Source organism: Microcaecilia unicolor, chromosome 2 (genome assembly GCF_901765095.1).
Source record: "Microcaecilia unicolor chromosome 2, aMicUni1.1, whole genome shotgun sequence".
NCBI classification, from domain to species: domain Eukaryota; kingdom Metazoa; phylum Chordata; class Amphibia; order Gymnophiona; family Siphonopidae; genus Microcaecilia; species Microcaecilia unicolor.
The window spans coordinates 2,342,507-2,355,312 of NC_044032.1; the positions used below are offsets into that span (position 1 = coordinate 2,342,507).

General features: G+C 46.0%; 1 protein-coding gene across 1 annotated transcript in view; it reads right to left on the bottom strand.

Annotated features, from left to right (window-relative positions):
* The window catches only part of LOC115461766, a 568,733-nt gene that overhangs the window by 189,320 nt on the left and 366,607 nt on the right, over positions 1-12,806 (bottom strand). The window lies entirely within an intron of this gene.

Consider the following 12,806-nt stretch of genomic DNA (forward strand, 5'->3'; position numbering starts at 1 on the left):
TGTACCCTCATCTCCCCTTACGTTCCCGCCCGAAACCTCCGTTCACAAGACAAATCCCTCCTCTCAGTACCCTTCTCCACCACCGCCAACTCCAGGCTCCGCTTATTCTGCCTTGCCTCACCCTATGCTTGGAACAACCTTCCTGAGCCCTTACGCCAAGCCCCCTCCCTGCCCGTCTTCAAGTCTTTGCTTAAAGCCCACCTCTTCAATGCTGTGTTCGGCACCTAACCCTTACCATTCAGTGAATCCAGACTGCCCCAATTTGACCGCCCCTATTGGACTGACCGTTCACTTGTCTATTAGATTGTAAGCTCTTTGAGCAGGGACTGACTCTCTTTGTTAAATTGTACAGCGCTGCGTAACCCTAGTAGCGCTCTAGAAATGTTAAGTAGTAGTAGTAGTATTACATATAGCAGTGATTTAACCAGAGCTGAGATTGTAATGTCATAATGCCTCATTCCACCAATGCCTAAGAGCCAACCTCATCAGTGATGTCACAATGGCTCGACTGTCCTATACTTGGCCCACTTCCCCCCTTAGTGTGAAGAGTTTCAGTCTCTGGTATCCAGAGCTGAGATTGTGATGTCATAATGCCTCATTCCACCAATGCCTAAGAGCCAACCTCATCAGTGATGTCACAATGGCTCGACTGTCCTATACTTGGCCCACTTCCCCCCTTAGTGTGAAGAGTTTCAGTCTCTGGTATCCAGAGCTGAGATTGTGATATCATAATGCCTCATTCCACCAATGCCTAAGAGCCAACCTCATCAGTGATGTCACAATGGCTTGATTGTCCTATATTTGTCTCACTCTTATCTATTAGATTGTAAGCTCTTTGAGCAGGGACTGTCTCTCTTTGTTAAATTGTACAGCGTTGCGTAACCCTAGTAGCGCTCTAGAAATGTTAAGTAGTAGTAGTAGTATTACATATAGCAGTGATTTAACCAGAGCTGAGATTGTGATGTCATAATGCCTCATTCCACCAATGCCTAAGAGCCAACCTCATCAGTGATGTCACAATGGCTTGATTGTCCTATATTTGTCTCACTCTTATCTATTAGATTGTAAGCTCTTTGAGCAGGGACTGTCTCTCTTTGTTAAATTGTACAGCGCTGCGTAACCCTAGTAGCGCTCTAGAAATGTTAAGTAGTAGTAGTAGTAAAGAGGTGACTATTAAAGAGTTTGATCTGCACAGCTTTTTGTTTACTAGACCTGATGCAAGTGCTGATCAGAGGAGAGAAAAATGGCAGCCAGCTGTGCCCTTTCCAGGGGACTCAGCGTAGGGATCATCCATGTCCCTGAGTGCCAGAAACTACAGAGGTCTCAGGCTGTGGTACAGTAGTATTTCCTTTGTAGTAGGAATTTGTTTGAAGAAGCCAAGTTTCCAAGTTTATTCAAGCTTGATACACCGTGCATTGTGAGAAATCTATGTGGTTTACAATAAAACTTTAAATCTTAAATACAGGGGTGTGCTAGTAAATTTTTAACAATGGGCTCTCTGTCCGGGCATAGCCGGCCCTGAAATTTTTTTTTGGGGGGGGGGGGGGGGGGAATACATGCCTCTCTCTCCCCTCCCTTGTGCAGGCACGCTAGGCATACCTTTGCCGAGCCCCATCAGCCAATAAATGGACTGCCACCATTCTCTGCTGCTTGTTTCTGGCTCTGAGCGGCATGATGGAACCTTCTTGCGCTTGCATGAAAAGTCCCAGCCTGATGCTCAGAGTCAGAAACAAGGAGCAGGGAGCAGCAGCAGTCTGTTTACTTGGCTTGTGGGGCCAACATCACTGCCAGCAAAGTAAAAGAGAATTCAGGCGGGGGCCCAAGCCCACATTTTGGGAGTCAGTTGTTAAAGTAGCCATGGGGAGGCCTACTTTAACAACCGGCTCCCAAAATTCTTAAAAACTGAGAGCCCGCTCCAGCACACCACTGCTTATATATAAATAAAAGAAAGGAACGCCATTAATTAAAGTATAAGGGATAGAAAGCTTAACTCTGTTGGCTCTTGTTATTATTGAGGAGAATTAATCAGTAAAGGTATTCTTAAAAAAATATGCTTTGAGTCCAGTCTTAAATTTCTGGTAGGAGGTCTCAATAGAAATCAAACAAAATAAAACATGGAAAAGACAACAAGATGATACCTTTTTTATTGGACATAACTTAATACATTTCTTGATTAGCTTTCGAAGGTTGCCCTTCTTCCTCAGATCGGAAATAATTTTGTTTGATTTCTATTGATAACCTTAAGAGTGGACTAACACGGCTACCACACTCCTCTACTTAAAATGGTAGGAGGTCTAAAATCATAAGTATTGAGGTAGGTTGTTCCGAAGTGTCAGCCCAGTGACACTAAATATGAAGCCACGTTATGTGTGGGTAGTACCGCCAGGCTGCTGCGGTAGCCCAGCGGTACCTCGTGTTTAGCGAGCAGTAAGCCAGCATTGGGCTTACCACCGCTTGGTAAAAGCGGCCCTGAATGATGTGAAAGGATAATACTACTAGAAGGTTCTGTTAGCTCAAATGTAGAGTACGACTCAGAGCAAAAAGAGGGGAAAGCCAGTATTTCGAATGGTGTGTTCAAGAGCAAGGATTTTATAAGGAGTCCTGGTAGATACCAACAGCTAGTGATGTGATATTAAGCACTTTGCACCTGAAATCAGCTTTACAGCAGTTTTTCTGAATTATCTGGTCTCTTAAGATCAACTAGTACAAGGCCTTGGAAGAGCCCTGCTGCTAATCTAAGTATTCACTGTGTGTTCACTGGGTTGGACCCTAGTTTTGCTGGCATGTTGGAGACCACAGAATACTCCGAGTCAATAGGCCCACACTCTTCTGGAGTCTCTTGAAAGTACAAAGTCAGATAGGACCCAAACTTGCAGCATGGGAAGCGAGGAAAGAAAAGAAGAGCAGAGCAGGTGAGTGTGTCGAGCATTGCTAAAGGACAAGAGCCCAAACTGACCATAGCCACAGCTGGAATAGTACTAGTTACCAAATGCAGCCAGACATCATGCCCCACAGAAGACCCCTTGAAAGGGAGGGGAAAAGGTCAGGGTCTGGTCAGGAACGAAGAACCAATGGATACAGGGAGTGTGGCCACCAGCTACACCGAAAGTATCTGGCAGGTGACCCTACAAATGCAGCCAGACATCATGCCCCACAGAAGACCCCTTGAAAGGGAGGGGAAAAGGTCAGGGCCAAGTCAGGAACGAAGAATCAATGAATACAGGGAGTGTGGCCACCAGCTACACCGAAAGTATCTGGCAGGTGACTCTACAAACCCACAGGCAGAGACCTAGAGAAAACATCAAGGCCTGATAGAGCAGCAGCACATTTTCCTCAGAGTAAACATGTTCCAGGTTGGCTTTGTAGAACCATGGAGTAGCAGACTGCAATCAGCAGTTTCCTGAATGAACAGGAAGGCCTTGTCTGTCAAGAGACCTCAACATCAGAAGACATTGGTGAATTTGTTTTGATTAATAAATTATGTTAGGAAAATGTTTTCAGTCAGAAGAATGTTTAATTCATCAAAAAGATATGATGTTCCATTGGTTTAATTCATTTGTCATGTAACCAACTTTATTTCTCATTTGTAGGATGGTTGCTCCATCTAGTGACCATTAAATTAATTTACTTTCAGGTATCAAGTCCAACCCTGTGATGGTACTTTATTTATTTTATTTGTAGCCCACATTTTCCCACCAATTTGCAAGCTCAATGTGGCTTACATAGTACCGTAAAGGCGTTCACCAATTCCGGTGTTAAATCTATTTTTGCTTTCACAGTCTGTGGTGTGGGGTGGGGGAGCAAGTGAGCTGTGCTTGAGGCCTTGAAGACGGCCAGTGAAACCACCGGTTTCTGCTTCTTGATTTATGAATAGACCCATAATCTATCTCATGTCTACACAGTAATACAGTAATTGTTTCATGCATAGTCTGCTGAAATGGGGCATTATGATGCAGCAGTTGAACGGCTTTTGGTCCTCTCTTTTAAAAGGGGTTTTATTAGGTTCTAATTTGTGGGTTTTAATACACAACAGTCCTTTTTATGATATGAATAATAGAGATTTTTATTTTTAAAAAATGTAAACAGATACTTGTCTCTCTTCTGTCATAAGCTGGTTGTTTCAAGCAGGTGTAGAAGAAAGAAGGTGACCGATACCATTTCTGCAGTCTTCAAGTTATTGAGCCTAATGGCGTCAGCAGTTTTAATAATGTATCTGTATTTTAATTGATCCTGAGATGTAACCATTTGCATGCCTTTTGGGCTAATATATATTTGATGTGTATACATATATATATCATAATTCCATTGTTTTGTTTATGTTCATTTTTTTTGTTACATTTGTACCCTGCGCTTTCCCACTCACGGCAGGCTCAATGCGGCTTACATGGGGCAATGGAGGGTTAAGTGACTTGCCCAGAGTCACAAGGAGCTGCCTGTGCCTGAAGTGGGAATCGAGCTCAGTTCCTCAGGACCAAAGTCCACCACCCTAACCACTAGGCCACTCCTCCACTGTTGCTACTATTTGAGATTCTACATGGAATGTTACTATTCCACTAGCAACATTCCATGTAGAAATCGGCCCTTGCAGATCACCAATGTGGCCGCGCAGGCTTCTACATGGAATGTTGCTAGTGGAATAGCAACATTCCATGTAGAATCTCCAATAGTAGCAACATTCCATGTAGAATCTCCAATAGTATCTATTTTATCTTTGTTACATTTGTACCCTGCGCTTTCCCACTCATGGCAGGCTCAATGCGGCTTACATGGGGCAATGGAGGGTTAAGTGACTTGCCCAGAGTCACAAGGAGCTGCCTGTGCCTGAAGTGGGAATCGAGCTCAGTTCCTCAGGACCAAAGTCCACCACCCTAACCACTAGGCCACTCCTCCACTGTTGCTACTATTTGAGATTCTACATGGAATGTTGCTATTCCACTAGCAACATTCCATGTAGAAGTCGGCCCTTGCAGATCACCAATGTGGCCGCGCAGGCTTCTGCTTCTGTGAGTCTGACGTCCTGCTTCTGTGAGTCTGACGTCCTGCACGTACGTTCAGGACGTCAGACTCACAGAAACAGAAGCCTGCGCAGCCTTCTACATGGAATGTTGCTAGTGGAATAGCAACATTCCATGTAGAATCTCCAACAGTAGCAACATTCCATGTAGAAGTCAGCCCTTGCAGATCAGCAATGTGGCCACGCAGGCTTCTGCTTCTGGGGTGCAGGCGATAATTGGCATTTTACACGTGTAGACCATTACTGCCCGGTTACCATGTGAAACCTTACCGCTAGGTCAATGGCTGGTGGTAAGGTCTCAGACCCAAAAAGGACGCTGCTGTGTTCTGAGCGGTCTGAAGTTTCTTTAATGTTTGTTCTTTACATCCCGCATAAATTCCATTACAGTAGTCTAGATGGCTTAGTACCATTGATTGTATCGTTACGAAATGTTTCCCTTTAGCACGCACGAATCATTTGTGCGTGCTAAAGCCGTTAGCGCACCTTAGTGAAAGGAGTCTTTAAAAAGCAATTATTTGATGTGGTGCTTGGAGGTAGGCACCAAGGAGATGCACATTGGGAAGAATAATCTTAATCACAGTCACCTGATGCCGGGGTACACCTTAGGAGTCAGCACTCAAGAAAAAGACCTAGGTGTCATTGTAAACAATACGCCTGAAATCTTCTGACCAGTATGCGGTGGCGGCAAGAAAAAGCAAACAGGATGCTAGGAATTGTTAGGAAAGGGATGGTAAATAAGATCGAGAATATTATAATGCCTCTGTATTGCTTCACATTGCGACCTCACCTTGAGTATTGCATTCAGTTCTGGTCGCCGTATCTCAAAAAAGATATAGGGGAATTAGAACAGGTTGAAAGAAGAGAGACCAAAATGATAAAGGGGATGGGACTGCCCCCGTATGATGAAAGGCTAAAGAGGTTAGGGCTCTTCAGCTTAGAAAAGAGATGGTTGAGCGGGGCATTTAATTGAGGTCTATAAAATCCTGAGTGGTGTAGAACGGGTAAAAGTGAATCAATTTTTCACACTTTCAAAAAGTACAAAGACCAGAGAAGACTCAATGAAATTACATAGAAATAATTTTAAAACAAATAGAAGGAAATATTTTTTCATTTAAAAATAGTTAAGCAGAATTGGAAAAGGTGCAGCGTAGGGCGACTAAAATGATAGCGGGAATGGGACGACTTCCATATGAAGAAAGACTAAGGAGGCTAGGACTTTTCAGCTTGGAGAAGAGACAGCTGAGGGGAGACATGATAGAGGTATATAAAATAATGAGTGGAGTGGAACAGGTGGATGTGAAGCGCCTGTTCACGCTTTCCAAAAATATTAGGACTAGGGGGCATCCAATGAAACTACAGTGTAGTAAATTTAAAACAAATCGGAGAAAACTTTTCTTCACCCAACACATAATTCAACTCTGGAATTTGTTGCCGGAGAACGTGGTGAAGGCAGTTAGCTTGGCAGAGTTTAAAAAGGGGTTAGACGGTTTCCTAAAGGACAAGTCCATAAACCGCTACTAAATGGACTTGGGAAAAATTCACAATTCCAGGAATAACATGTATAGAATGTTTGTACGTTTGGGAAGCTTGCCAGGTGCCCTTGGCCTGGATTGGCCGCTGTCGTGGACAGGATGCTGGGCTCGATGGACCCTTGGTCTTTTCCCAGTGTGGCATTACTTATGTACTTATATAAGCTCTGGAACTCTTTACCGGAGAATGTGGTAACAAAGGTTAATGTATCTGGGTATAAAAAAAGGTTTGGACAAGTTCCTGGAGGAAACGTCCGTAGTCTGTTATTGAGACAGACATGGGGAAGCCACTGCTTGTCCCGGGATTGGTAGCATGGAATGATGCTACTAATTGGTTTTCTATCAGGTACCTGTGACCTGGAGTGGCCACTGTTGGAAACAGGATACTGGACTAGATGGGCCATTGGTCTGAGCTGTTCTTATGTACTTATGTGCATCAAAGGTGCCTTTAATTGCCAGTCACATGGAGGGCCGTTGATCTGAGCATCATTCATCTTTAAGTAAGATCTGTGAGGCAGGCAACAGCTGGAAAATATTGGCCATATAATCTATAAAGGCCAGTTGTTAACAGTTCTATTCATTTTCTGATGCTGTTTTCATAAGGATTGTTTTTTTTACATTTTGGGGGAAATTCTATATCTGGTGCTTCTTCCGTGTAGAATTTTCTGCGTGGTTAAGTGCTTTAACGGATGCAAGGCGCCAAAACAGGGCAGAAACATCAGATCTGCCGGAAAATACACGTACACCCCACTTACAGAACAGCTCCTCAGGGTCCTTTAATAAGTCGCTAAATGATAAAACACCCATTATTTTCTTATGGATGTCTTATCATGTATAATGCGCTATTCGTTAGCACGCCTTAGTAAATGAACCGCTAAATATTGCTGCATAATCTGCATAATGGACGTGGCTATGGGAGGGGCATGGGGAGGGGTCAGGGCATCTTTCACGCTGGAATTTATACCTGGTTTCAGTTGGTGCAACTGCTCGCAGCCAAAGTTGAGCATGGATCTTGGCACTATGCACTTTTCCATTGTGGGTGCCAATCCAAGATTGCCTACAGGCATTCCGGGATTGGCACCCATAATGGATTAGCGCAAAGCCAACTATTTTCATGAACTGAATTTTGAGCACCATTTATAGAATCTGGCCCATAAGATACATTTTTTGATACTGTACATTTTTGATAATGTTATGTTGCAATTTTTATGAATAAAAGGTGCATTATTTTCTGTTTTTCTATTTTTTTTAATTATTATTGTATTTATCTACATATTTATTTGGATTTTAAGCTTCTGTGTAGTGATAATTGTTTATTTCTTACACTGTGTTTTCTGTTTTGGTTGGTGGTATATGCGTATTTCTGCGGTGTTGATTGTGTCTTCAAGTAAGGAGCTAAAATTCTCCGTCTGTACTTCAGAGCACAAAAAGGCTGAGTTAAGCCTCACTCCTTAATCTTAGACACCCCAATACCTCTCCTGCCCCATAATCACTGGAATAATCCCAACCTCTTCGAACCCCGTAGCAAATACAACCCTCCTCAGACCCTAATACCTTTGCAGGCTAAAATAAAATGAATTTAAAAAACCAGCACAATCACCCACCCTCCTGATCAATCTCTTACCCATACCAGCCTTACCAACCCACCGTTACTACGCCACATTCTGTCACACATAAAGGAGCATTTCTGTGTGTGTTTAAATCCATCATTGGTTACAAAAAGATGAAATTAGTGTTTGAGGGAACCTCACTGACCCAACATGAAGAAGGCAAAATCAAAGAATTACGGTGCATACTAATGTCAAGGTGCTCAGACCCAGTTCATTCATGAAAAACCCAGGTCAGATTATAAGACAGGAAACTGGTGTGTTACATTTACAGAGACCCCTTCCCAGGGTGATTTTATGGGTCTGATATAATTATGACACAGAATAGTTATTACGCTTCCAGAAAGACCCTTCAAGAATTATGATATGGATTAAAAGTGGTTATAACACAGGGAAATGGTGTATTATACTTACATAAACTCCCCAGGGTTATTGCCAGAATAAGACACAGGACCAGTAGAAAAAGTGAGGTGTAGAACCAGTGACAGGATTCACATGGCTGAAGTAAACCTAGGAGAGAGAATGGAGTATTAGTCATAAGTGGTCAGACTTAAAGTCCGATTTTGCGTAGATGTCTAGGTAGAAAAAGGGATGTCTTAGTCGAAACCAGGGCTTTTTTGTGCCGGTGCGCACCGGTACGGCATACTGGCACCTTTCCCCCCACCCCACCCCCAGAGAGACCTGCACCCTTCCTCTCACTCCCCTACTTACTACTACGTCAGCAGCGTGAATGGTGCAGGCAGCGATTGAGAGAGGCTGGCAGCGTCGGAGCTTCCCTCTGCGAGTCCCGCTTACGTTGTTTCAACTTCCTGTTTCTGCATAGTCAGGACTCGCAGAGGAAAGCTCCGACGCGGCCAGCCTCTCTCAATCGTTGCACCGTTTGCGCTGCTGAGTCCGACGCTGGCAGCCTTTCTTTCACTTCGCTGGCAGGGAGTGGAGAAGGAGGATGGGCTGGGGGAAGAAGAATTGCTGGACATGGGAGAGGGGAGGGCAAAGGAGAGAGGAGATTCGCTGGACATTGATGGGAGGGGAGGGCAGGAGAGAGAGGAGAATCACTGGACATTGATGGGAGGGAAGGGCAGGGAAGAGAGGAGAATCGCTGGACATCATGAGAGGGGAGGGCAGGGAAGAGAGAATTGCTGGACATGGATGGGAGGGCAGGGCACGGATGAGAGAATTGCTGGACATGGAGGGGAGAGATGAGAATCGCTGGACATGGATGGGAGGGAGGGCAGGGAAGAGAGAATTGCTGGCCATAGATGGGAGGGGAGTGCAGGGGAAAGAGGAGAATCGCTGGACATGGATGGGAGGGGAGGGCAGAAGAGAGAGGAGATATGCTGGACATAGATGGGAGGGGAGGACAGGGGATAGAGGAGAATCGCTGGACATGGATGGATGAATGGGGGCAGGGGAGAGAGGAAATTTGCTGGATATGGGTGGATGGAGGCAGAGGAGAATGGAGAGTTGCTGGACGGAGAGGAGGGGAGGGCAGAGGGAGAGAATAGATCACTGGACATGGAGAGGAGGGGAGGGCAGGGGGAGAGATCGCTGGACATAGAGAGGAGGGGAAGGCAGGGGCAGAGAAGAGATTTCTGGACATTGAGAGGAGGGGAGGGCAGGGCAGGGGGAGAGAAGAGATCACTGGACATGGAGAGGAGGGGAGGGCAGGTGAGAGAAGAGATCACTGGACATGGAGCGGAGAGGAGGGCAGGTGGAGAGAAGAGATCACTGGACAGGAAAGGAGGGGAGGTCAGGGCAGGGGGAGAGAAGAGATCACTGGAAATGGAGAGGAGGGGAGGGCAGGGGGAGAGAAGAGATCGCTGGACATGGAGAGGAGGGGAGGGCAGGGGAGAGGAGAATTACTGGACGTGGAGAGGAGGACAGGGTAGAGATGAGATCGCTGGACATGGAGGGCAGGGGGAGAGAAGAGAATTGCTGAACATGGATGGATGGAGGGGAGGGCAGGGGAGAGAGGAGAATTGCTGGACATGGATGGATAAGTATATGTCAGACCTGATAGACTTACCAACCAGGAATACAAAAAGATCATCACGTACATTCTTGAACCTCCATTACCCCAGCTGCAAAGGACTTAAATATAAATCAATATATGCATCCAGCTTCTCCTACATCAGCACGCAACTATGGAATGCACTTCCAAATACCATAAAAACAATGCATGACTTGATTGCCTTCTGGAAACTACTAAAGACCAACCTGTTTGAAAAGACTTATCAGAATGATCCTTCATAAATGACCTGACTTTAAAACTCTACCAGAACAAGATAATATCGAACTCTTTATACTGTTTACGTCAATTACTTTGTCACTAAATGAACTTTCTTACACCTGTTATAAATTGTTTATACACTTACTTTAATTTATCTTAATACTGTTTGTACCCTAAACCTTATAATACCTTGTATTTCTCATCCCTCAAATGGTGATTGCCACTCTGGCTTTATGTAAGCCACATTGAGCCAGCAAAGAGGTGGGAAATGTGGGATACAAATACAACAAATAATAATAATATTAATAATAATGAATGGAGGGGACAGGGGAGAGAGGAAATTTGCTGGATATGGGTAGATGGAGGAGAGGGCAGGGGAGAATTGAGAGTTGCTGGACATGGAGAGAAGGGGAGGGCATGGCAGGAGGAGAGAAGAGATCACTGGACATGGAGAGGATGGGAGGGCAAGGGAGAGAGGAGAATTACTGGACATCGATGGGAGGGAAGGGGAGAGAGGAGAATCACTGGACATCATGGGAGGGGAGGGCAGGGAAGAGAGAATTGCTGGACATCGATGGGAGGGGAGGGCAGGGATGAGGGAATTGCTGGACATGGAGGGGAGAGAGGATAATCGCTGGACATGGATGGGAGGGTAGGGCAGGGAAGAGAGAATTGCTGGACATGGATGAGAGGGGAGGGGAGGGAAGAGAGGGCAGAGAAAAGAGAATTGCTGGACATGGATGGGAGGGGAGGGCAGGGGAGAGAGGAGAATCACTGGACATGGATGGGAGGGGAGGGCAGGGAGAGAGGAGCTATGCTGGACATGGATGGGAGGGGAGGACAGAGGAGAGAGGAAAATCACTGGACATGGATGGGAGGGGAGGGGAGGGCAGGGGAGAGAGGAGAATCACTGGACATGGATGGCAGGAGAGGGCAAGGGAGAGAGGAGAATCGCTGGACTATGGATGGCAGGGGAGGACAGGGGATAGAGGAGAATCACTGGACATGGATGGATGAATGGGGGCAGGGGAGAGAGGAAATTTGCTGGATATGGGTGGATGGAGGAGAGGGCAGGGGAGAATGGAGAGTTGCTGGACCTGGAGAGGAGGGGAGGGCAGGAGGAGAGAAGAGATCACTGGACATGGAGAGGATGGGAGGGCAGGAGGAGAGAAGAGATCGCTGGACATGGAGAGGAGGGGAAGGCAGGGGCAGAGAAGAGATCGCTGGACATGGAGAGGAGGTGAGGGCAGAGGGACAGAAGAGATCACAGGACTTGGATGGGAGGAGAGGGGAGGGCAGGGGGAGAGAAGAGATCGCTGGACATGGATGGGAGGGCAGGGGGAGAGAAGAGATCGCTGGACTGGTGAGGAGGGGAGGGCAGGGGAGAGAGGAGAATTGCTGGACATGGATGGATGGAGGGGAGGCCAGGGGAGAGGAGAATTGCTGGACATGGATAGATGAATGGAGGGGGCAGGGGACAGAGGAAATTTGCTGTTTATGGGTGGATGGAGGAGAGGGCAGGGGAGAATGGAGAGTTCCTGGACATGGATGGAGGGGAGGGAAGAGAGGAAGAAGATGCACATGGATGGGAGGGCAGGGAAGAGAGGAGAAATACTGGAAATGGATGGAGAGGGGAGTAGGAGATAGAGGAGAATTGCTGGACATGGATGGATGGATGGAGGGGTTGGCGGGGAGAGAGGAGAAATGCTGGATTTGAATGAAGGAGAGGGGAGAGAGAATTATTGCTTTATATGGATACAGGGGAGGGAAGGAGAGAGGAGAAGTGCTGGACATGGATGGAGGGGAGGAAAGAAAAAAGAAGAAGATGCACATGGATGGAGATGAGGGAAAGGGAAGAGAGGAAAAAACTGCACATGGATGGAGAAAATAGGCAAAAGCTGAATCCACATTATACCTCCTGCAGTCAATTCCACGGAGGAGGACCCAGCTTTTACTTATGGGTGTAGGGCAAGAAATGAAGAAGAAAGGAGGAAAGTAAACAAATAAATGGAAAGGAAGCCCTGGAAACGGAGTTAAGAGAACAGATAGAGAGCAGCAGAATCAGAGACTGGGACCAATATGGATAGAAAAACAAAGTCACCAGACAACAAAGGTAGAAAAAATCATTTTATTTTCATTTTTGTGTTTGGAATATGCCCAATTTGAGAATTACAAAAGAATCATTGAGGTCTCCCTGCGGTTCTTCCCACACCTACCATGCCGTCATTTCCAGCGCTACAAAAATGTATTAATTTTTGTAGTGCCGGGGTGTACCCAGTGGTGATTGGACAGTGCTGAGCACTGCCCAGTTACCGCTGGGTTAACGCGGGAGCCCTTTACCACCACCTCAATGGGTGGCTGTAAGGACCCCCCCCCCCCCCCCCCACCGAAATGGCAACATGGCAACTGCTTTACTTGCCGCATGG